This window comes from Tachypleus tridentatus, chromosome 7 (genome assembly GCF_004210375.1).
Source record: "Tachypleus tridentatus isolate NWPU-2018 chromosome 7, ASM421037v1, whole genome shotgun sequence".
Classification (NCBI taxonomy): domain Eukaryota; kingdom Metazoa; phylum Arthropoda; class Merostomata; order Xiphosura; family Limulidae; genus Tachypleus; species Tachypleus tridentatus.
Genome location: NC_134831.1, coordinates 108,439,896 through 108,463,085, shown reverse-complemented (window position 1 = coordinate 108,463,085; position 23,190 = coordinate 108,439,896). Strand labels below are relative to the sequence as shown.

The following is a 23,190-nucleotide window of genomic DNA, read 5'->3' as shown; positions in this document are numbered from 1 at the left end:
ACTAATGAATATGATTACGTCTTGAAAACCATAAAAATTCTTATATGAATGAGCAAGTGTGCACTTATGTATTCATATAATGATTACATATGTCTTGAAGACCATACAAAATTCTTATATGAATGAGCAAGTGTGTACTTATGTATTTATATAATGATTACATATGTCTTGAAGACCATACAAATTTCTTATATAAATGAGCAACTGTGCACTTATGTATTCATATCCTTGCATAATGTTTAGAATATTTTTGATTTCACTAAACTTTTAGTAACTGACAAATATTAAAATATCCATTTAAAACAAAGTGTGCAAAGTGATTTATGTACAACTGTTTTAATGTACCTTACTTAGTGGTAAATCTAACCTTCTACAATCATAATTAATGTCATAAGATTTAACAGTTAAATTTTGCTTATTCTGATCTCTAAAATAACTCCCTTAGGATCTTACATCTGGCAAATGTAATACAATAAAACAAAAAGAGGCAGTGACATGGAGCCATTTTGGTAATTTTATTTATTTATTGCTAGTTGTATTCAATAATACAGAAAATAATTTATGAACAACATTTACATATTTCTGTTTTAGAAGTAATAAAATACAAAATAATACTGAAAGAAATAACACATTAGGTTTACCATGTTTATATATATTAATATATGTTTATATATATTAATGGTGGATTTGAAAAAAATGAAATTAACAGTTGTACAACATTTGATTGCAGAACGAAAACTATCAGTTATACAATGTTCAAACTACAAAATAAAAATTAATTTAATACAGAATAAAAAAACAACAACAGTATATTACAAAGGTTAGTTTATCATCAGGTATCTTTGCTATTTAACAGTTTCAGATGATTAAGTCTGGTAAACCAAACCTTCACAACCTTGAGATACATATCTGTAGCTTTTGTAACAGCTATACACGTTTCTTAGCATGCCCATGCTGGACCCTCAGATGCGTCCTCACATCGCCAGGCCAACTGAAGTACTTTTCACACAAAGGACAATTGTATTTCTGTTTGCCTCTTGTGTGGATCAACATGTGACGGTTATAGTTTGATCGATTGGCAAAATTTCTGTTGCATATCATACAGAAAGTTACCAAACTGATTCTTCCTTGTGGATATGCCATCTGGGATGAGAGTCTTGGACAAATCCATTTATCTGAAACAAAACAACAATTACTGTAACTTCTTAAATATGTCAGCCAGTACAGAACTATAAAATACAATTAAAGTACTAGTCTATAAAAGTAATGTCTGTGGAAATTATAACTCTAACCTACTAGAATGTTGGTGCTACTTCCAATAGTGTTGTTTAGGAATTCAAATTATCTTTATACAGATTTTCTTATAACTGTTTATTTTGAAGACTTTACAGGTAATACACTTTCAAACAAATCAATTAATCTGAAATAAAAATAAAATTTAGTGTCACACACACCTGATGATAAAATTTCAATCATCAACAAAAGTTAACTCTAGAAAACTCAAAATAAAAAAGTGAGAAAACAAAAAAAGCAGTTCCTTACACCTTACAACATAAGTTGTACAAGTACAGTGAAACAGTTTTACATATAGAACTAGGAAATACACCTTACAACGTAAGTTGTACAAGCACAATAAAACAGTTCTACATATAGAACTACGAAATACACCTTACAACATAAGTTGTACAAGTACAATAAAACAGTTCTACATTTAGAACTACGAAATACACCTTACAACATAAGTTGTATAAGTACAATAAAACAGTTCCACATATAGAACTACGAAATACACCTTACAACATAAGTTGTATAAGTACAATAAAACAGTTCTACATATAGAACTACGAAATACACCTTACAACATAAGTTGTATAAGTACAATAAAACAGTTCTAGAACTATGCAGAACATATAGAACTCTGAAATACACCTTACAACATAAGTTGTACAAGTACAATAAAACAGTTCTACATACAGTACAAACTACAATAGAACTATGAAATACACCTTACAATATAAGTTGTACAAGTACAATAAAACAGTTCATATAGAACTATGAAATACATACAGAACAGTTTTACATATGAAATACACCTTACAACATAATTTGTACAAGTACAATAAAACAGTTCTACGTACATAACTATGAAATACACCTTACAACATAAGTTGTACAAGTACAATAAAACAGTTCTACGTATAGAACTATGGAATACACCTTACAACATAAGTTGTACAAGTACAGTGAAACAGTTTTACATATAGAACTATGAAATACACCTTACAACATAAGTTGTACAAGTACAATAAAACAGTTCTACGTACATAACTATGAAATACACCTTACAACATAAGTTGTACAAGTACAATAAAACAGTTCTACGTATAGAACTATGGAATACACCTTACAACATAAGTTGTACAAGTACAGTGAAACAGTTTTACATATAGAACTATGAAATACACCTTACAACATAAGTTGTACAAGTACAATAAAACAGTTCTACATTTAGAACTACGAAATACACCTTACAACATAAGTTGTATAAGTACAATAAAACAGTTCTACATATAGAACTACGAAATACATCTTACAACATAAGTTGTATAAGTACAATAAAACAGTTCTACATATAGAACTACGAAATACACCTTACAACATAAGTTGTATAAGTACAATAAAACAGTTCTACGTACAGAACTACGAAGTACACCTTACAACATAAGTTGTACAAGTACAATAAAACAGTTCTACGTACAGAACTACGAAGTACACCTTACAACATAAGTTGTACAAGTACAATAAAACAGTTCTACGTACAGAACTACGAAGTACACCTTACAACATAAGTTGTACAAGTACAATAAAACAGTTCTACGTACAGAACTACGAAATACACCTTACAACATAATTTGTACAAGTACAATAAAACAGTTCTACGTACAGAACTACGAAATACACCTTACAACATAATTTGTACAAGTACAATAAAACAGTTCTACGTACATAACTATGAAATACACCTTACAACATAAGTTGTACAAGCACAATAAAACAGTTCTACATATAGAACTATGGAATACACCTTACAACATAAGTTGTACAAGTACAATAAAACAGTTTTACATATAAAACTATGGAATACACCTTACAACATAAGTTGTACAAGCACAGTGAAACAGTTTTACATATAGAACTATGAAATACACCTTACAACATAAGTTGTATAAGTACAATAAAACAGTTCTACGTATAGAACCATGAAAACAAAGGAAACATTATAAGCTCTAGTTGAGTCATAAATCAACTACTGGTTTCAAACTTGGTATTGCAGCTTATCATATATTCAATGAGGATATCTTAGAGAAACAAATATCTGGGAACTATTGATTTAAATATTTATAGTTTTCTAAAATGTTAAGAAATGTCTTCAAGACAGTTCTTCCCTCTGTTAGAGATAATTTTATACTGTTCATCCCATCAGTGCATAGTAGAATCGCTAGTCTACCTCGCTGAGAGCAAGACGTAACAACTTTATGTTTAAAATGTTAAAAAATATGCATGATGTCATACAAGGAGATAAAAAGTGTGTGATTTACTCACAAAATAGAAACGTTTACCTTTTGTTATTTCAACTCAAAAATTATTTATGTTTAATAGAAAAATGTTGTTCGTATTTAGATACAGTAACACTTAGTGCAAATCAACACCTGAACTATGTTGTTTATTTCCATCTTCTTGGTTTTCCTTTAATTCCATTCCAGTGATGGTTTGTGCATGTCTAAAAACCAGAATCTTCTCATAAAATTTACTTTTCAGAAGAAATATAACACAGAGATGACTGTCTTATAAAACTGTATTTTATTAACCTTATATCTACACTTATTGGTGCACTTGTAATTATGATGCAAGACATTATAGATGACTTTAGAAAAATAAAACAATATATATCTCTAATATTGAAGGAATAGCATGGTTTAATAAATGTTGTAGTATTGTGAAGAAAAGTGAACACAAAATCAGTTATTCAAGTACAAGTGTATACATTTCCTGTAAGAAACATGTTTCCTACAACAGAACAGTTCGGCAAGAAATAACATCAAAATATGCTACATAATTATAACTAAGTGAAGTCCTTTTCAAGGACAGTAGACATTTGGACTGTAGTAGTAGAATGAATATGAACCTTGAACACTAAACATCTTTACAAGCAGTAGTTCTTTAAAATCTGAAACAAGTTCTCCACATCCAATTGTACTCACCCTCTTTAATTATTTTATATAGAACCAGTGCCATATTTGAAAAATATTACATAGTAAAAACAATTTATACAGCTAGCTTTCTTTAAATGGTATAACTTTATACACATGATTGATAAAAACAAATTTGTAAGTTATGATGTAAAATATTTTATGTACACATTGAATCTCAGTACTCAGGTGAATACTATAGTTTTATGTTATAATGTGACACATTAGCAGTCAGTATTCAGATGAATACTATAGTTTCACGTTATAATGTGAAACATTAAAGATCAGTACTCAATTGAACACTATAGTTTCATGTTATAATGTGAAACATTAAAGCTCAGTACTCAGGTTATGTTTTCTTTTAGCAAAGCCACATCAGGCCATCTGCTGAGTCCACTGAGAAGAATGTAACCCATGATTTTAGCATTGTAAATCCATAGATTTACCACTGGTACCAGCAAGGGACACTCAGTACTCAAACTGAATACTATAGTTTCATGTTATAATGTGAAACATTAAAGCTCAGTACTCAGGTTAATACTATAGTTTCATGTTATAATGTGAAACATTAAAGCTCAGTACTCAGGTTAATACTATAGTTTCATGTTATAATGTGAAACATTAAAGCTCAGTACTCAGGTTAATACTATAGTTTCATGTTATAATGTGAAACATTAAAGCTCAGTACTCAGGTTAATAGTATATTTTAACGTTATCATACACATTAAAATCAGAACTATAAGCCCCATTACTCTTCAAACCAAAAATCAAAATTAAAGCAAACAGTAAAACATTTAACAGAAATTAGGAGAAAACACAGATAAATGTGGTAAAGTATTATACACGTGTTTGTTTTCTGACAGATAAATGTGGTAAAGTATTATACACGTGTTTGTTTTCTGGAATAACTTATGTTCGTATTCTTGTAAGGAAAGGTGGTGTTGACAGTTTGTACTGTGTAAGATAAACATAAGGAAGCTTTTGTTGCAAAGTATTATCACTAATTTTAAACCCATCACAGATATTTCAAGAAGTCTATCTTAATGGTATGACCATCAAATTTGTGAAAAGCACTCGATATAATTTGATTCACATGTTCTTGACAGAAAATATTGATTTCCTATTGTTAATTTGTCAATGGAAGCAATTGGTAACAAAAATTGACAGCTGCTCCATTCATTTGGACACCTCCCCTTAAAAACCCTGGATCCATCCATGCCTATATCTTGATTTTGGTAAAATTACAAAGAAATGAAATGGTGCTATGATTTACCATCAGGGAAAAACTTAAGTTTGCAATTAGAAAATATATTTTGACACCACTGATAATGATGTGTACACAACAGACTTTTTGACAGAACTTGTTAAACTATCACTGTTTTATACAATTCATACAAGCCATAACTGTTACTTTGCCCTGTATATCTTTACAATAGACTGAAGTTAACATACCAATAAATATATACAAGCCATAAAAGTCACATTACCTTGTATATGTATTTACAACAGACTGAAGTTAACATGACAATAAATATATACAAGACATAATTTACTTTGCCTTGTATATCTTTACAACAGACTGAAGTTATCTTACCAATAAATTTATACAAGCCATAAAAGTCACATTACCTTGTATATGTATTTACAACAGACTGAAGTTAACATAACAATAAATATATACAAGCCATAATTTACTTTGCCTTGTATATCTTTACAACAGACTGAAGTTATCTTACCAATAAATTTATACAAGCCATAAGTCACATTACCTTGTATATGTATTTACAACAGAATGACATATTGAAGTTAACATATCAATAAATGTTTCGAAGCTATAACTGTTACTTTGCCTTGTATATCTTTACAACAGACCAATGGACGATAACTTCAGTCTGTAAGCAGTAAATTCATTTCTTTTTCAACATGAATACATCAACAAATGTGCTCATAAAAATTTAAAAGACAACAGAACATATACACTCAAGATACAGGTGAGCACAGAACATATACACTGAACACACAGTTGACCACAGAACATATACACTGACTACATAGCTGAACACAGAACATATACACTGAATATACAATTGAACACAGAACATATACACTGAACACACAGTTGAACACAGAACATATACACTGAACACACAGTTGAACACAGAACATATACATTGAAGATACAGTTGACCACAGAACATATACACTGAATATACAATTGAACATAGAATATATACACTGACTACATAGCTGGGCACATCAACCCAACACACCAACTGTACTTAAACATTAGTGTTATTAAATAAAACACACCAGATCAAATTAAACATTAGTGTTATTAAATAAAACACACCAGATCAAATTAAACATTAGTGTTATTAAATAAAACACACCAGATCAAATTAAACATTAGTGTTATTAAATAAAACACACCAGATCAAATTAAACATTAGTGTTATTAAGCAAAACACACCAGCTCAACCTCAACAATGTTATTAATCAAAAATGTTTTTCAAGGTTGAAAATAAGACAGAGTATTTTCATTCCAAAAAAAATATATGATAACATTAAACTCATCAGATTTGATAAATCTCTTGCAATTTGGATTTTTAAAAAGCCATTACTGTGGCTTGAGATAGAATCTATGAGAGGTCTTCGTCATGACTTGAGATGAAAGGTTTTGTACTTTGCCTGTTATTACTTATCAATAATTACTATTAATTGTAATGAATTACTGAATGACTTTGACACAGATAGGACATGAATGTTATTTTCTTACAAAAGTTATTACATAATTGCATTACAGTCTGAAACTTCTGAATACTATTGATATGACATTTAAACAAATCTCACACAATCTTGTTAGACACAGATAGGACATGAATGTTATTCACTTTCTCATGAATTCTACTGATATGACATTTAAACAAATCTCACACAATCTTGTTAGACACAGATAGGACATGAATGTTATTCACTTTCTCATGAATACTACTGATATGACATTTAAACAAATCTCACACAATCTTGTTAGACACAGATAGGACATGAATGTTATTCACTTTCTAATGAATTCTACTGATATGACATTTAAACAAATCTCACACAATCTTGTTAGACACAGATAGGACATGAATGTTATTCACTTTCTAATGAATTCTACTGATATGACATTTAAACAAATCTCACACAATCTTGTTAGACACAGATAGGACATGAATGTTATTCACTTTCTCATGAATACTATTGATATGACATTTAAACAAATCTCACACAATCTTGTTAGACACAGATAGGACATGAATGTTATTCACTTTCTAATGAATTCTACTGATATGACATTTAAACAAATCTCACACAATCTTGTTAGACACAGATAGGACATGAATGTTATTCACTTTCTCATGAATACTATTGATATGACATTTAAACAAATCTCACACAATCTTGTTAGACACAGATAGGACATGAATGTTATTCACTTTCTAATGAATTCTACTGATATGACATTTAAACAAAACTCACACAATCTTGTTAGACACAGATAGGACATGAATGTTATTCACTTTCTAATGAATACTATTGATATGACATTTAAACAAATCTCACACAATCTTGTTAGACACAGATAGGACATGAATGTTATTCACTTTCTCATGAATACTATTGATATGACATTTAAACAAATCTCACACAATCTTGTTAGACACAGATAGGACATGAATGTTATTCACTTTCTCATGAATACTATTGATATGACATTTAAACAAATCTCACACAATCTTGTTAGACACAGATAGGACATGAATGTTATTCACTTTCTCATGAATACTATTGATATGACATTTAAACAAATCTCACACAATCTTGTTAGACACAGATAGGACATGAATGTTATTCACTTTCTAATGAATTCTACTGATATGACATTTAAACAAAACTCACACAATCTTGTTAGACACAGATAGGACATGAATGTTATTCACTTTCTAATGAATACTATTGATATGACATTTAAACAAATCTCACACAATCTTGTTAGACACAGATAGGACATGAATGTTATTCACTTTCTCATGAATACTATTGATATGACATTTAAACAAATCTCACACAATCTTGTTAGACACAGATAGGACATGAACGTTATTCACTTTCTAATGAATACTATTGATATGACATTTAAACAAATCTCACACAATCTTGTTAGACACAGATAGGACATGAATGTTATTCACTTTCTAATGAATACTATTGATATGACATTTAAACAAATCTCACACAATCTTGTTAGACACAGATAGGACATGAACGTTATTCACTTTCTAATGAATACTATTGATATGACATTTAAACAAATCTCACACAATCTTGTTAGACACAGATAGGACATGAACATTATTCACTTTCTAATGAATACTATTGATATGACATTTAAACAAATCTCACACAATCTTGTTAGACACAGACAGGACATGAACGTTATTCACTTTCTAATGAATACTATTGATATGACATTTAAACAAATCTCACACAATCTTGTTAGACACAGATAGGACATGAACGTTATTCACTTTCTAATGAATACTACTGATATGACATAAATGTTATTCACTTTCTAATGAATACTATTGATATGACATTGAGTTTAAACATTAAAACTCTTCTTGTTACACACTGCTTCAAACTTATATTTACATAAAATGTGCCATTGAGATATTTAGTGTGTATAAACTTGTGATGGAAGATTTATCACGAGATACATTTTTTGAACACTACAATTCCTTGATATATCTATGTGTAGTAAAAATCAGATTTTAAGAAATACATAACTCATTACATCTTGTAAATAAGTTAACATCTTAACATAGTAAATACCAAAGGTTGCTCATTGTGACATTTGTTTTCCAAGATACACATACACAAACTATACACTTGAAGTACTGAATTTTTAAGACATTTAATATGTGCAAAGTAACAAGGATCCCTTCTGTCTAGATTACAGTGAATATACAAACCATAATGTTAGGGTTCTTAATACAAACATAGTCACTAGCATCCTACATCCTTCCTCCGTCTCCCGGTACAGACATTTCGAAGATGGCTAGCTATACACTTTTTCCACTTAAACTTTACTGAACAAAAGGGACATTGGTGTACCTTTTGTCCATGACTTGTCATGTGTTGTTTAAGAAGTTCCTTCATTCTGAATGACTTGAAACAGATGTTACACTGAAACTGAAAGGTAGAGTCTTTAGAGCTATCAGAAGGCTCTTTAGTTGTCGTCATCCAGTGCTGGTAACCTGCTGAAAGTATACAAACTTACATCATGAACAGAGTACAACATTCAAGAAACATTTTACTTGAAAGAGTGTGTAGCAATCAAACATGAAAGGTTAAGACAAACAATTAAATACCTGAATTAACCACACAATAAAAGAAAAATATATTACAACTTATACATACTTCTAAATATTTATATCATGTTCTCAGTTGGTACTTTCCTCCCAGAACTAAGTGAATGTCACATGTAAACACTAATGTTAACTGATACATATATCAATCCTCTCTTACAAATCAGTATAAAACAACATGGATGGTGTTCAGAAGGTTAACTCTAATTTGATAACGTTATACCATACATTCAGTATCTTTAGTCAAAGCCTAACACTGAAGATAAACATACTAAAAATGATAATTAATTCATAATATATGCATAAAAAATAATTAAAATGAACTTTACACATGAATATCTATTATGCTAAAAACACTTTTGTAAATATAATCATAAATATATTAATCAAATTTATATTAAATGATCTCTCTCAATTTTTAATAAACATTTGTTTATCCTTGTAGAAAATGGCACTAAACCATCAGTAATCTTGCATGCTACAGCCTGAATAAAATATATATTTTTTAATTTCATACAAAGATACTCAAGGGCTTGCTGTTTTTAATTTAGAAATTGTATACTAGCAGTATACTAGTCACCACAACCCACTGCTTATTCTTGGGTTATTCTTTAAAAACAAAAAGTGTGACTGACCATCACATTATAGCACACCCAGAGCCACAAATAAGTGTTTAATATTTAAACTGGTAACATGCAGGTTCATCTCATTTCAAAACTGATGTACGTTAATACAGAAATCATTTTTAAGAGAGGTTAACAATCTGTTTTAAGTCTGAGTAGAGTTCTAGTTTATATGTATTTTTATCACATAAACATGCAATATTATCTGTGTGACAGAACACAATGTAGCATAGTTAAGTAACGGTATTGTTCTAGAAACACTTATATTTTATGATTAGTGAAGACTTATTGTATTTCAAGTGTTACCAGTCAAATCAATACAGATAAATACATGGTATTAAACTTTGCAACATGAAGAACAAAAAAATCAATACTATTAAAAGAAATCAATGTTTATTTTCCAATCCCTTCATTAATACAATTCTTTTTTTTAAAAGTTATCAAATTGTGGCTGTAACAAATACTGTTTCCTTCAGAAAAATCTTACAACCTAAATAAATTAGAAGAAAAGAAATGAAACAAACATCAAAAAAGGAAATAAAACTTATAAAAATCTGTGTAGGATTTCATGCAACACTATAAATAACAACAACAAGATAACTCTTGCATTTAAAATAATGCCAACAACAGAGCTCTTGATTTAAAATAATGATAAGAGGATAACATGATTTAAAATGACATCAAGAAGATAACTCTTGAATTTAAAATAACACCAAGAGTATAGCTCTTGAATTTAAAATAACACCAAAAAGATAGCTCTTGGTTTAAAGTAACACCAACAAGATAACTCTTGACTTAAAATAATGCAAAGAACACAACTACTGATTTAAAATAATACCAAATAGATAACTCTTGGTTTAAAATAAAGCCAGAAAGATAATTCTTGAGTTTAAAATAACACCAACAATATAACTCTTGACTTAAAACAGTACCAAGAAGATAAGTCTTGAATTTAAAATTATGCCAAGAAGATAACTCTTGGTTTAAAATAACACCAACAATATAACTCTTGAATTTGCAATAACATGAACAAGATAACTTCCAAATTTAAATTAACACCAAGAAGAAAACTCTTGATTTAAACTAATGCCAATAATGCCAAGAATGTAACTCTTGGTTAAAAATAACACCAACAAGATAACTCATGTATTTAAAATAATGCCAAGAAGATAATTCTTGCTTTAAAATAATACCAAGAAAAAAATCTTGGTTTAAATTAACACCTAGAAAATATCTGTTGACTTAAAGTAACACTAATATAACTCTTGATACCTTCCCTCTAGCATCATCAACAAAAGATTAAATTGACTTCCACATATATAGGCACAAATTAAGTCTTAAAATCATTTTAAATTAAAATTCCATTCTCATTTTCAGTTCTAACTTTAGTCATAACAGAAATTGGTCATAATACTCTTCTTATAATTGTGAAAAGAAAGACAAGAAGAACTATATTATGAATGCCAATGCAAGTTTAAAACAATAAGTACAAAAATTCCATAACTATTATGAAAATAATTCTAAACAAAGCAGTAACAAGGTAACGAATGAGCCATTGTTCAAACACTATTACTCATGAGGTTTATTGTACTTGAAGCACGTATTGCTGTCCACTCAGTGATGGCATACAGTCCACGTAAATACATTTAAGATTTGTGGCATGTGCAAAAATATTTTTCCTAGTGGTAAAAGCTCTTAGTTGTATTAAGACTGGACACAATAATGCAACTGGTAATATGCAGCTAGCTATTACATGGAAATAACAAAAACAATTATACTTCATTAAGTGAAAAAGACTTGTAGAACAATTTGTAGACATAAGTGTATTGATTTAGAGAAAGACTTGTTTAAACTGACTGTTACAAAACAAAGAGTGAAACACAAGTGAAGGCATGTGATGAAACACCGATACTCATTAGTATTATTACAAACACCCTCAAGTCCACCAAAATATTTACATTTTATTAACCAGCTATTAAATCTCACAATGATTAAAACTGTGAAGACAAAGTGCAGTAGTCATGGTTTATCTAACACAGACCTATTTGAAAAAACTTAGAATCATCAAAAGTGAAATAAAATGGAAATCAATCAATTTAAATGGTTATTGAAGAAGAAATAAAAATAATAAATAAGATTTTAGGCTTAATGAAAAGGCATTAGATATCAAATGAGGTGAAATTATAATTACACAAAAACAACAGTGAGAACTGAATGAATTCGGAAAATACTTCATAAAACACAGTTTGAAAATATTTAGGTTCAAAGCTTTCTGCAGAAAAAACTGAAAACAACTTATTTTTATTTGTCATATTGTAGAATTAAACATAATTAACCACAACGAATAAAAATTTAATACAATCAGCACTGTTAAGTATGATAATTTCAAATTTAATACAATCAGCACTGTTAAGTATGATAATTTCTACATGTAGGACAATATACAGTTGTCTAGTATCTAAAACATATCTTTATTCATCTTTGAAGAAAATACAAGAATGCCATTGTAAAACAGGAAAACATTCTGGGAAAGAACTAAATTGAACACATCAACTCCAGTTGACATTTAACACTTAAATCAAAATTTTGTCAGAATGAGTTTTCATAGTAGATCACATGGACATCCAGGCGCTCTATGTATTTGGCACCACAGAAACTGTTTGTCTTCCTAACCAACCAGTACAATTGACTTTCTCAGAACATCTAATGAAAAAAAAACACGAAAAAAAACAGTTACCTGTGTTTTAGGTTGTTTACACTAATTACCTGAGACAGTAAGCAACTTCACACATAAATAATTCCAAATGTACATATATAAAACTAAATTAAGCTCTTATCTCTAACGGAGTGGACAAAGGACAGAATTTAGTTACTTACTCAAGAACTACAAATATTAAGTTAACTTAGATCAATCTGTAAAGGACAGGACAAACAGTTTAGAATAAAACTGACTGTGCTCTATCTGGTTACATATATAAAACTGACTGTGCTCTATCTAGTTATATACATAAAACTGACTGTGCTCTATCTAGTTATATACATAAAACTGACTGTGCTCTATCTGGTTATATACATAAAACTGACTGTGCTCTATCTGGTTATATACATAAAACTGACTGTGCTCTATCTAGTTATATCCATAAAACTGACTGTGCTCTATCTGGTTATATACATAAAACTGACTGTGCTCTATCTAGTTATATACATAAAACTGACTGTGCTCTATCTAGTTATATACATAAAACTGACTGTGCTCTATCTAGTTATATATACAGGGTGTTCGGAAAGTCACTGTGCAGTTTTGTAATCATATTTTATTCAGTCTATTTCAAGCCAGCAACTGATAGCGGTGTTTAGAAACAAAATAAGAAGGATCCAGGCCTGTATTGATGCCAACGAGGGTCACTTTCAACATTGTTTATAATTGTCATTCATATTTACCTCCTGTATTCTATATTGAAACATATCTGTTAATAAATATGTAAGTGCACAGTGACTTTCCGAACACCCTGTATAACACTGACTGTGTTCTATCTGTTTACACATATAGCACTGACTGTGCTCTATCTACTTACACATATAACACTGACTGTGCTCTATCTACTTACACATATAACACTGACTGTGCTCTATCTACTTACACATATAACACTGACTGTGCTCTATCTGCACGTACACATATAACACTGACTGTGCTCTATCTGTTTAGACATATAAAACTGACTGTGCTCTATCTGTTTAGACATATAAAACTGACTGTGCTCTATCTGTTTAGACATATAAAACTGACTGTGCTCTATCTGTTTACACATATAGCACTGACTGTGCTCTATCTACGTACACATATAACACTGACTGTGCTCTATCTGTTTAGACATATAAAACTGACTGTGCTCTATCTGTTTAGACATATAAAACTGACTGTGCTCTATCTGTTTAGACATATAAAACTGACTGTGCTCTATCTGTTTAGACATATAAAACTGACTGTGCTCTATCTGTTTAGACATATAAAACTGACTGTGCTCTATCTGTTTAGACATATAAAACTGACTGTGCTCTATCTGTTTAGACATATAAAACTGACTGTGCTCTATCTGTTTAGACATATAAAACTGACTGTGCTCTATCTGTTTAGACATATAAAACTGACTGTGCTCTATCTGTTTAGACATATAAAACTGACTGTGCTCTATCTGTTTAGACATATAAAACTGACTGTGCTCTATCTGTTTAGACATATAAAACTGACTGCTCTATCTGTTTACACATATAAAACTGACTGTGCTCTATCTGTTTACACATATAAAACTGACTGTGCTCTATCTGTTTACACATAAAACTGACTGTGCTCTATCTGTTTACACATATAAAACTGACTGTGCTCTATCTGTTTACACATATAAAACTGACTGTGCTCTATCTGTTTACACATATAAAACTGACTGTGCTCTATCTGTTTAGACATATAAAACTGACTGTGCTCTATCTGTTTAGACATATAAAACTGACTGTGCTCTATCTGTTTAGACATATAAAACTGACTGTGCTCTATCTGTTTAGACATATAAAACTGACTGTGCTCTATCTGTTTAGACATATAAAACTGACTGTGCTCTATCTGTTTACACATATAAAACTGACTGTGCTCTATCTGTTTACACATATAAAACTGACTGTGCTCTATCTGTTTACACATATAAAACTGACTGTGCTCTATCTGTTTAGACATATAAAACTGACTGTGCTCTATCTGTTTAGACATATAAAACTGACTGTGCTCTATCTGTTTGCACATATAAAACTGACTGTGCTCTATCTGTTTAGACATATAAAACTGACTGCTCTATCTGTTTAGACATATAAAACTGACTGTGCTCTATCTGTTTACACATATAAATCTGACTGTGCTCTATCTACTTACACAGATAAAACTGACTGTGCTCATCTGTTTAGACATAAAACTGACTGTGCTCTATCTGTTTAGACATATAAAACTGACTGTGCTCTATCTGTTTAGACATATAAAACTGACTGTGCTCTATCTGTTTAGACATATAAAACTGACTGTGCTCTACCTGGTTACACATATAAAACTGACTGTGCTCTACCTGGTTACACATATAAAACTGACTGTGCTCTACCTGGTTACACATAAAACTGACTGTGCTCTATCTGGTTACACATATAAAACTGACTGTGCTCTATCTGGTTACACATATAAAACTGACTGTGCTCTATCTGGTTACACATATAAAACTGACTGTGCTCTATCTGGTTAAATATATAAAACTGACAGTGCTGAACCTGGTTACATATATTAAACTCTCACACCAGAAGGATGTTCAGTATCACCTTTTAAAACATGTCTTCTTAAACAGATCTGGAATGTCACACCTGAAGATGTACACTATGAGATTTATAAACATGTCTTATCAAAGAGGTCTGGAATGTTGCACCTGAAGGATGTTCAGTATCAACTTTATAAACACATCTGGAATATCATGCCTGAATGATGTTCAGCTTTAAAAACATTTCTTAGAAAACATATCTGGTGTGTTATACCTGAAGGATGTTCACTATGACATTTATAAACATGTCTTATTAAACAGATCTGGAATATCAGATTTTAAGAATGTTTCATATCAGTTTTATAAACATGTCTTATTAAACAGAGCCAAAATGTCACATCTGAAGAACATTCAGTATGAGCTTTATAAATGTATCTTATTAAACAGATTTTGAATGTCACAGCTGAAGGATTTCGAGTATCAACTACATAAACATCTCTTATTTAACAGATCTAGAATGTCACACCTGAAGAATGTTTAGTATCAGTTTTATAAACATGTCTTATTAAACATATCTGGAATATCACACCTCAAGGATGTTCAGCATCACCTTTATAAATATGTGTTACTAAACAGATCTGGAATGTCACACCTGATAAATGTTCAATATCTCTTTTATAAACATTTTTGTAACCCAAGAAGGACTGCAGAGATTTAAATTTGTTTGTAACTTCTTATAAAGTTCTGTAAGCCTTACAATAAAGACACATTTAAACACGAAAAACAACTTCATTTACTAATTCACTGCTACTATTCTAATATGGTGATTACCCTAATGGATAGGTTGTTTTAACGTTAAACTTACAGTACAGTAAAAGCTCTTACTAACTTTGAAATAAGACTGGGGATGTATTTTACAGAATTTTTGAGTCAGAGTTGGACACAGAAAAATGTTTTCTCTACATACTACATACAAGTTTGGCAGTAGGAAATACACCCTAACTGATCCAAGTTTCACTATACTTCACTGCATTTCATGTTGTATTAAGTGCTAAGAATTTATCACTAGTAGTGTAACTTCTATAATTTACAGGATGCTGGCCAGCAGATATAATTTTTAACTAAATTTGAATTTATGATTTAACTTATAAGTATAACTAGTATTAATAACAGTACATGCATGCATATATATAATTTAAATACAACAATCTGTTTGCAACAACTATGATATAGGTTCTCATTAACTATTAGGTCATCCCATAAGTAATGTCCGAAAACTTAATACAGAAAGTGCATCATCATTTCTGTCTTTGTATAAGACTTTATTGACTGAAATATGTGGTAAGATGTTTATAAAAATGTTCAGACAAATAAAAGAAACTCCATTTTTTCAGATGATAAATCAAATAAACCATTATGAAGATGGATGTGTCTGATGAGCATATTAGGCATATAATGCTTTATGAGTTTAAAAAAGGCAATAGTGCAGTAGAAACTACACGAAACATTCAAGGTGTTTATGGTGTGGAGTCTTTCAATGAAAGAAAATGTTGAAGGTTGTTTCAGAAGTTCAGATCAGGTGACAACAGCTTAAGTGATGCGTCACGTTCAGGTTGTCCTGTTGAGTTTAATGATGACTTGCTGCTGGCTGCACTTGATGAAGGTTGTGCTGTAACAGTTGAAGAACTAGAACAGAAGCTTAATTCAACCCATTCAACAGTTCACCATCATCTGAAACAGCTTGGAACATTATCAAAACCTGGAAAATGGGTCCTCCATCATTTGACAAAAGCCAACCTTAGAGCAAGAGTGGACATTTACACTTCTTTGCACTCATGTAAACATAACTCACCTTTTTTGGGCAGATTAGTGACTGGAGAAGAAAATGGATATATTATAGAAATGTTAAGAGCTGCAGGCCTTGGCTCAGTGCAGGAAAACTGGCTAAAGCACAACCCAAACTGGACCTCAACCCTAGGAAAGTCTTGTTAAGCATTTGGTGGGATATTGTTGGTGTGATCCACTTTGGGTTGCTGCCACTCAATGTAACATTTACATCAGACTTCTATTGTCAACAGTTAGAGTGCTGAATGTTACACTGAAAGAAAAGAGGCCTGCATTCATCAATCGTAAAGGTGTCGTGTCACACCAAAATAATGTATGGCCTCATACAGCAAGGATCACATCTGCAAAGACTGAAGAGCTAGACTGGGAAAATCTTCCACATCGTCCTTATTCTTCAGAATTTGCTCCATCTGATTATCATCTATTTCAAAGTTTGCAGAACTATCTTCATAGAAAAGAGCTTGGACTACATGAAGATTTTAAAACTATCCTCGCTACATTATTTTCCTTCAAACACCAAGAATTTTATAGAAGTGGTATTAAAAGCTTGTAAATCGTTGGCAGAAAGCAATTAATAATAATGAAACATATATTATTGATTAAATAACATTAAAGGCGTTTCAAACCCTTTCTCTTTTCTGAACCTAAAATCAAACATTACTTAAGGGATGACTTGATACATTAAATTTAAAAATAAAATAAAACTCTCAAATCCAAAGCCAGCCTTATCATTCAAATATTATTTCTATATTCCATTAATTGTTAAACTGCACCCACCACATTTGAACTTTGAAAACAACTCGTTAGAAAAATTTAGCTCTCTTACCTGGAGACGATTTCTACACTGCCAAAGTTTACATTTCTTTCCATTTGTCCTATTATTTTCACGAAATACAAAACGTACTAGTAGAACAAACTTAACTTGAAACGTTGAGTTTATAATTTTCTTTAATAACTGATAACATAGACAGTTTAAATAAACATAGTAAAAAGAAATTAACAATATACTGATAACTACTTATATACATACAGAGATTTACAATCTACATAATTCAACTACCTTTTAATACTTCCTCCTTTCATTTCAGTCAGTTACACGTTAGGCTTAAAACTTAAATGTTTACTGCACTTATCACCAGAGAGAGAAACAGAATAAATTATATTACGCCTTAATTGGTGTGATAAGAATCAATTGCAAATTGTATATATAATTCCGCATTTATTATATAATCATAAAAACAGTGTTCATTGGTATACAAGGGATAAAAGGTTAATGCATAATATATATACATAAGTTCATAACCATAGTCATATTAAAGTTAACGTACACTGGACATTTATTCCCAGTATTATACATAAAATGTGGCACATATAAAGACAAGCATTTAAGCAACATATACTACATAACAACTCAAGAAAGATATATTTTATAACTAAATGCAAAGCTACATAACATGCTATCTGTGCTGTGCCTATTGCAAGTATCAAAAACTGATTATTAGTGTTATAAGTCCTCAGAATTATTACTGAAATATCAGGAATATTGGAATACTTATTTGTTATAAATAAAATTTGTTGTGATAAAACGTAAGTCAATTCTAGCGCGTTTTAAAACTATTGTTCCTTCTTTAACTTCACATGCAACCAGAGGAAAGTGAAAAAAGTGTGAACACTAATTTTAAATTTAAAATAACGATAGTTATTTATTTACTAGAATTTTATTCTGACAAAATAACGTGTATTTTCCCTACTTTGAATACAATCCTTTTCATATCTGCATTGTTTTATTTATATTCTCCTCTTTGTTTGGATTGTTTGTTTGGAAATTTCGCACAAAGCTACTCGAGGGCTATCTGTGCTAGCCGTCCCTAATTTAGCAGTGTAAGACTAGAAGGAAGGCAGCTAGTCATCACCACCCACCGCCAACTCTTGGGCTACTCTTTACCAACGAATAGTGGGATTGACCGTCACATTATACACCCCCCACGGCTGGGAGAGCGAGCATTTTTAGCGCGACGCGGGCACGAACCCGCGACCCTCGGATTACGAGTCGCACGCCTTACGCGCTAGGCCATGCCGGGCCTGATATATATTCTCCTCAATAAATTGTTATTATATAAGCAAATACTTGTTTGTTTGTTGTTGAGCGCAAAGCTATACAATGAGCTTGATATCTGTGCTGCGCCTACCATAAGTATCAAAAGCAAGTTTTTAATGTTATAACTATTAAAATATACTGCTGAACCACTGTAGGGGCTGTAAACAAGTAAAAATGTAAAGAAAAAAGGTAAAGGTTTATCAACTGACACGGAACAAATATTCATTCTGTTACACACTCACATCCATCTTAAATTAGCCATTGACGTCTTTGTGGTATTGTGTGATGTTTTCTGGCCTTGACTGTTATATCAATTTGGTAAAAAAAGAAAGATAGCTGGTGATGTTCAGAAACGTTTGCTTTCTTTTCATCCCACGTACGTAGGGTTTTATATTAATCAGCTCAGTTAAATGTGACAGCATGGGGGTACACTTGCCCCCCTGAAGAAAAAAGAGAAATATAAATATTTCTTTATACATTCAACGTATACATACATATATGAATTAGCAAATGTGTATTCACTTCTAAATTTCACACTACTATTATACTTAATTTTCAAAATCGAATGAAAGTTCCCAGCAGTTTTACTTACAATATACCGTGGCGGCCTCTTAAGTATTGTACATGGTAATTCTCACCCAGGTCATCAGAGAGGCTGACATGGTCTTGCTAACATCCAATGAACCCTGCCACAATGTGATCGGTTTGAACCTGATCCTACCTGCCGATAATGAAAACATTCCATGGTCGGGTCAACCAAAATAAATAAATAAATCCATTAAAGGTGGATGTGATAGTTTGACTATTCTCTTGTTTATAACTTCAAAACTATGAAAAACCGGAAAATTTTCTCTAGAGAAAACGAGAGATTTAAGTTAGTCAAAAACAGAAGCATAAACTAACACATCTGTAAACTAAAAATTAAAAGTGACAGACTGCTAAGTTCATAACTTTTAATACTGACCGAGAAGAGAAAAACGTGAAGATACAGGTCAATCCTTAACCTGTGACCATCATATCAGTTCCAAGGAAAAATGAACAGACCTTATGGGCATATTCAAAAAATTCCTACTGGAATATACAAGTCTAATCACTAAGTTGCAATCCGAGGACGAAATGTACATTAATTAGATGTGGGGGTAACGGCAGTAACCCGGGAAAATTCCCTTTCACTGATCAGGCACTGAAAAATTTTACCTGATCAGTGACCAGAACCCAAACTGCACAACAAAAAATGGTTAGTAAACATATTACTTGTGATATTTGTATGTTTCCTACTTAAAGGTGGTATAATGAAAAAGGGATTGGTTTAAATATTATTGTTGTTTTCAGATTCACAAGTGACAAATAGTTTTGCCACAAGAGTGGAGTGGCGGCTAATTTAGATATTTTTTAGTTTGACGGTTGTTTGTTTTGAAATTTCGCGCAAAGCTACACGAGGACAATCTGCGCTAGCTATCCCTAATTTAGCAGTGTGAGACTAGAAGAAAGACAGTTAGTCATCGCCATACACCGCCAACTCTTGAGCTACTTTTTTACCAACAAATAGTAGTATTGACCGTAACATTATGATACCCCACGGTTGAAAGGGCGAGCGTTTTTGGTGTCATAGAAATTCAAACCCACGACTCTCAGATTACAACTCGAGGGCCTTAATCACCTGTCCATGCTGGGCCCTTGAAAGTTGTAGTTGGATACTCATTCAGAAAAATGAGTAGCTAATATGAGGAATCGCTCTTTGAGGAGAAGAATATAAGGAGATTTGAATAGTATGGAAGTCACTTCATCTGATTTATCTTATTCTTGAGGTTTCTTCAAGAGGTTGCCTAACGTGTTATACTGATTTGTTTTGTTGTTGTTAAAGTTTTTGAACAGGTTGCCTGACATGTTATACCGATCTGTTTTCTTTTTGTTGAATGTTTTGGAACAGGTTGCCTATTGTGTTATACCGATCTGTTTTCTTTTTGTTGAATGTTTTGGAACAGGTTGCCTAATGTGTTATTCTGATCTGTTTTGCTGTTGAAGTTTTTTTTGAAAAGGTTGCCTAAAGAGTTACTTATCTATTTTATTGTTGTTGAACATTTTTGATCAGGTTACCTAACATGTTATTCTGATCTGTTTTTCTTATTGAATGTTTTTGAACACGTTACCTAATGTGCTATACTGATCTGTTTTATTGATGTTGAAAATTTTTGAACAGGTTGTTATACTGATCTATTTTATTATTGTGTAAGGTTATTAGACAAGTAGCCTAACGTGTTATACTGATGTTTTTTTGTTGTCGAAGTGTTTGGAAAAGATTGCCTATCGTATTATACTCATCTGTTTATTTGTTGTCAAAGGTTACTGAACAGGTTAACTGACGTATTATACTGGTTTGTTTCGTTGTTGTTGAAGGTTTTTAAACAGATTCCTTGACAGTTTATACTAATCTGTTTTCTTGTTGTTGAAGATCTTTAAACAGATTACCTCACATATTAGAGTGATCAGTTTTATAGTTGTTGAAGATTTTTGAACCGATTACTTTACATGTTATACTGATAATGTTTTGTTTTTGTTGAAGGTGTTTGAACAGGATACCAAACGTGTTTTACTGATTCGTTTTGTTGTTGTTGAAGATTTTTAAACAGGTTACCGAACATGCTATACTGATCTGTTTTATTGATGTTTAAGGTTTTAAACAGGTTACCGAACATGTTATACTGATCTGTTTTATTGATGTTTAAGGTTTATAAACAGGTTACCGAACATGTTATACTGATCTGTTTTATTGATGTTTAAGGTTTTTAAACAGGTTACCGAACATGTTATACTGATCTGTTTTATTGATGTTTAAGGTTTTTAAACAGGTTACCGAACATGTTATACTGATCTGTTTTATTGATGTTTAAGATTTTTAAACAGGTTGCTTAACGTTTTATACTTTCTGTTTTTTGTTTTGAAGTTTTTGAAAGAGGTTGCCAAACGTATTATTTTGATCTGTTTTGTTCATGTCGAAGTGTTTGGAAGAGATTGAATAACGTGTTATACTGATCAATTTTCTTGTTGTTGAAGGTTTTCGAACAGGTTACCTAGCATCTTATGCTGATCAGTTTTCTTGTTGTTGATTGTTATTGAACAGGACACCTAATATTTTATACTTATCTGTTTTGTTATTACTGAAATTTTTTGGACATGTAGTCTAACATATTATACCGATTTGTTTTATTTTTTGAACAGAATGCCTTACGTGGTATACTGATTTGTTTTGTTGTTGCTGAAGGTTTTTAAACAGATTACCTAACATATTATACTGATTTGTTTTGTTTTTTGTGGAAGTTTTTTGAATAGGATGCCTTACGTGGTATACTGATTTGTTTTGTTGTTGTTAAAGGTTTTTAAACAGATTACCTAACATATTATACTGATTTGTTTTGTTTTTTGTGGAAGTTTTTTGAACAGGATGCCTTACGTGGTATACTGATTTGTTTTGTTGTTGTTAAAGGTTTTTAAACAGATTACCTAACATATTATACTGATTTGTTTTGTTTTTTTGTGGAAGTTTTTGAACAGGATGCCTTACGTGGTATACTGATTTGTTTTGTTGTTGAAGGTTTTAAACAGATTACCTAACATATTATACTGATTTGTTTTGTTTTTGTGGAAGTTTTTGAATAGGATGCCTTACGTGGT

General features: G+C 31.0%; 1 long non-coding RNA gene across 7 annotated transcripts; it reads right to left on the bottom strand.

Moving 5' to 3' along the window:
• Positions 1 to 504: 504 nt before the first annotated feature.
• Positions 505 to 18,847, bottom strand: LOC143256364 (uncharacterized). 7 transcript variants are annotated; one of them, XR_013031321.1, is made up of 4 exons: positions 18,481 to 18,846; positions 18,247 to 18,295; positions 9,408 to 9,553; positions 505 to 1,175 (listed from the first exon to the last, which is right to left on the bottom strand). It is a non-coding gene; the product is annotated as an uncharacterized LOC143256364 (long non-coding RNA). The 7 variants fall into 7 exon arrangements; XR_013031324.1 differs by lacking the exons at positions 505 to 1,175; positions 9,408 to 9,553 and adding exons at positions 10,661 to 12,987; positions 15,640 to 15,743 and having other exon boundaries at positions 18,481 to 18,817; XR_013031322.1 differs by lacking the exon at positions 18,247 to 18,295 and having other exon boundaries at positions 9,408 to 9,550; positions 18,481 to 18,847.
• Positions 18,848 to 23,190: the final 4,343 nt, after the last annotated feature.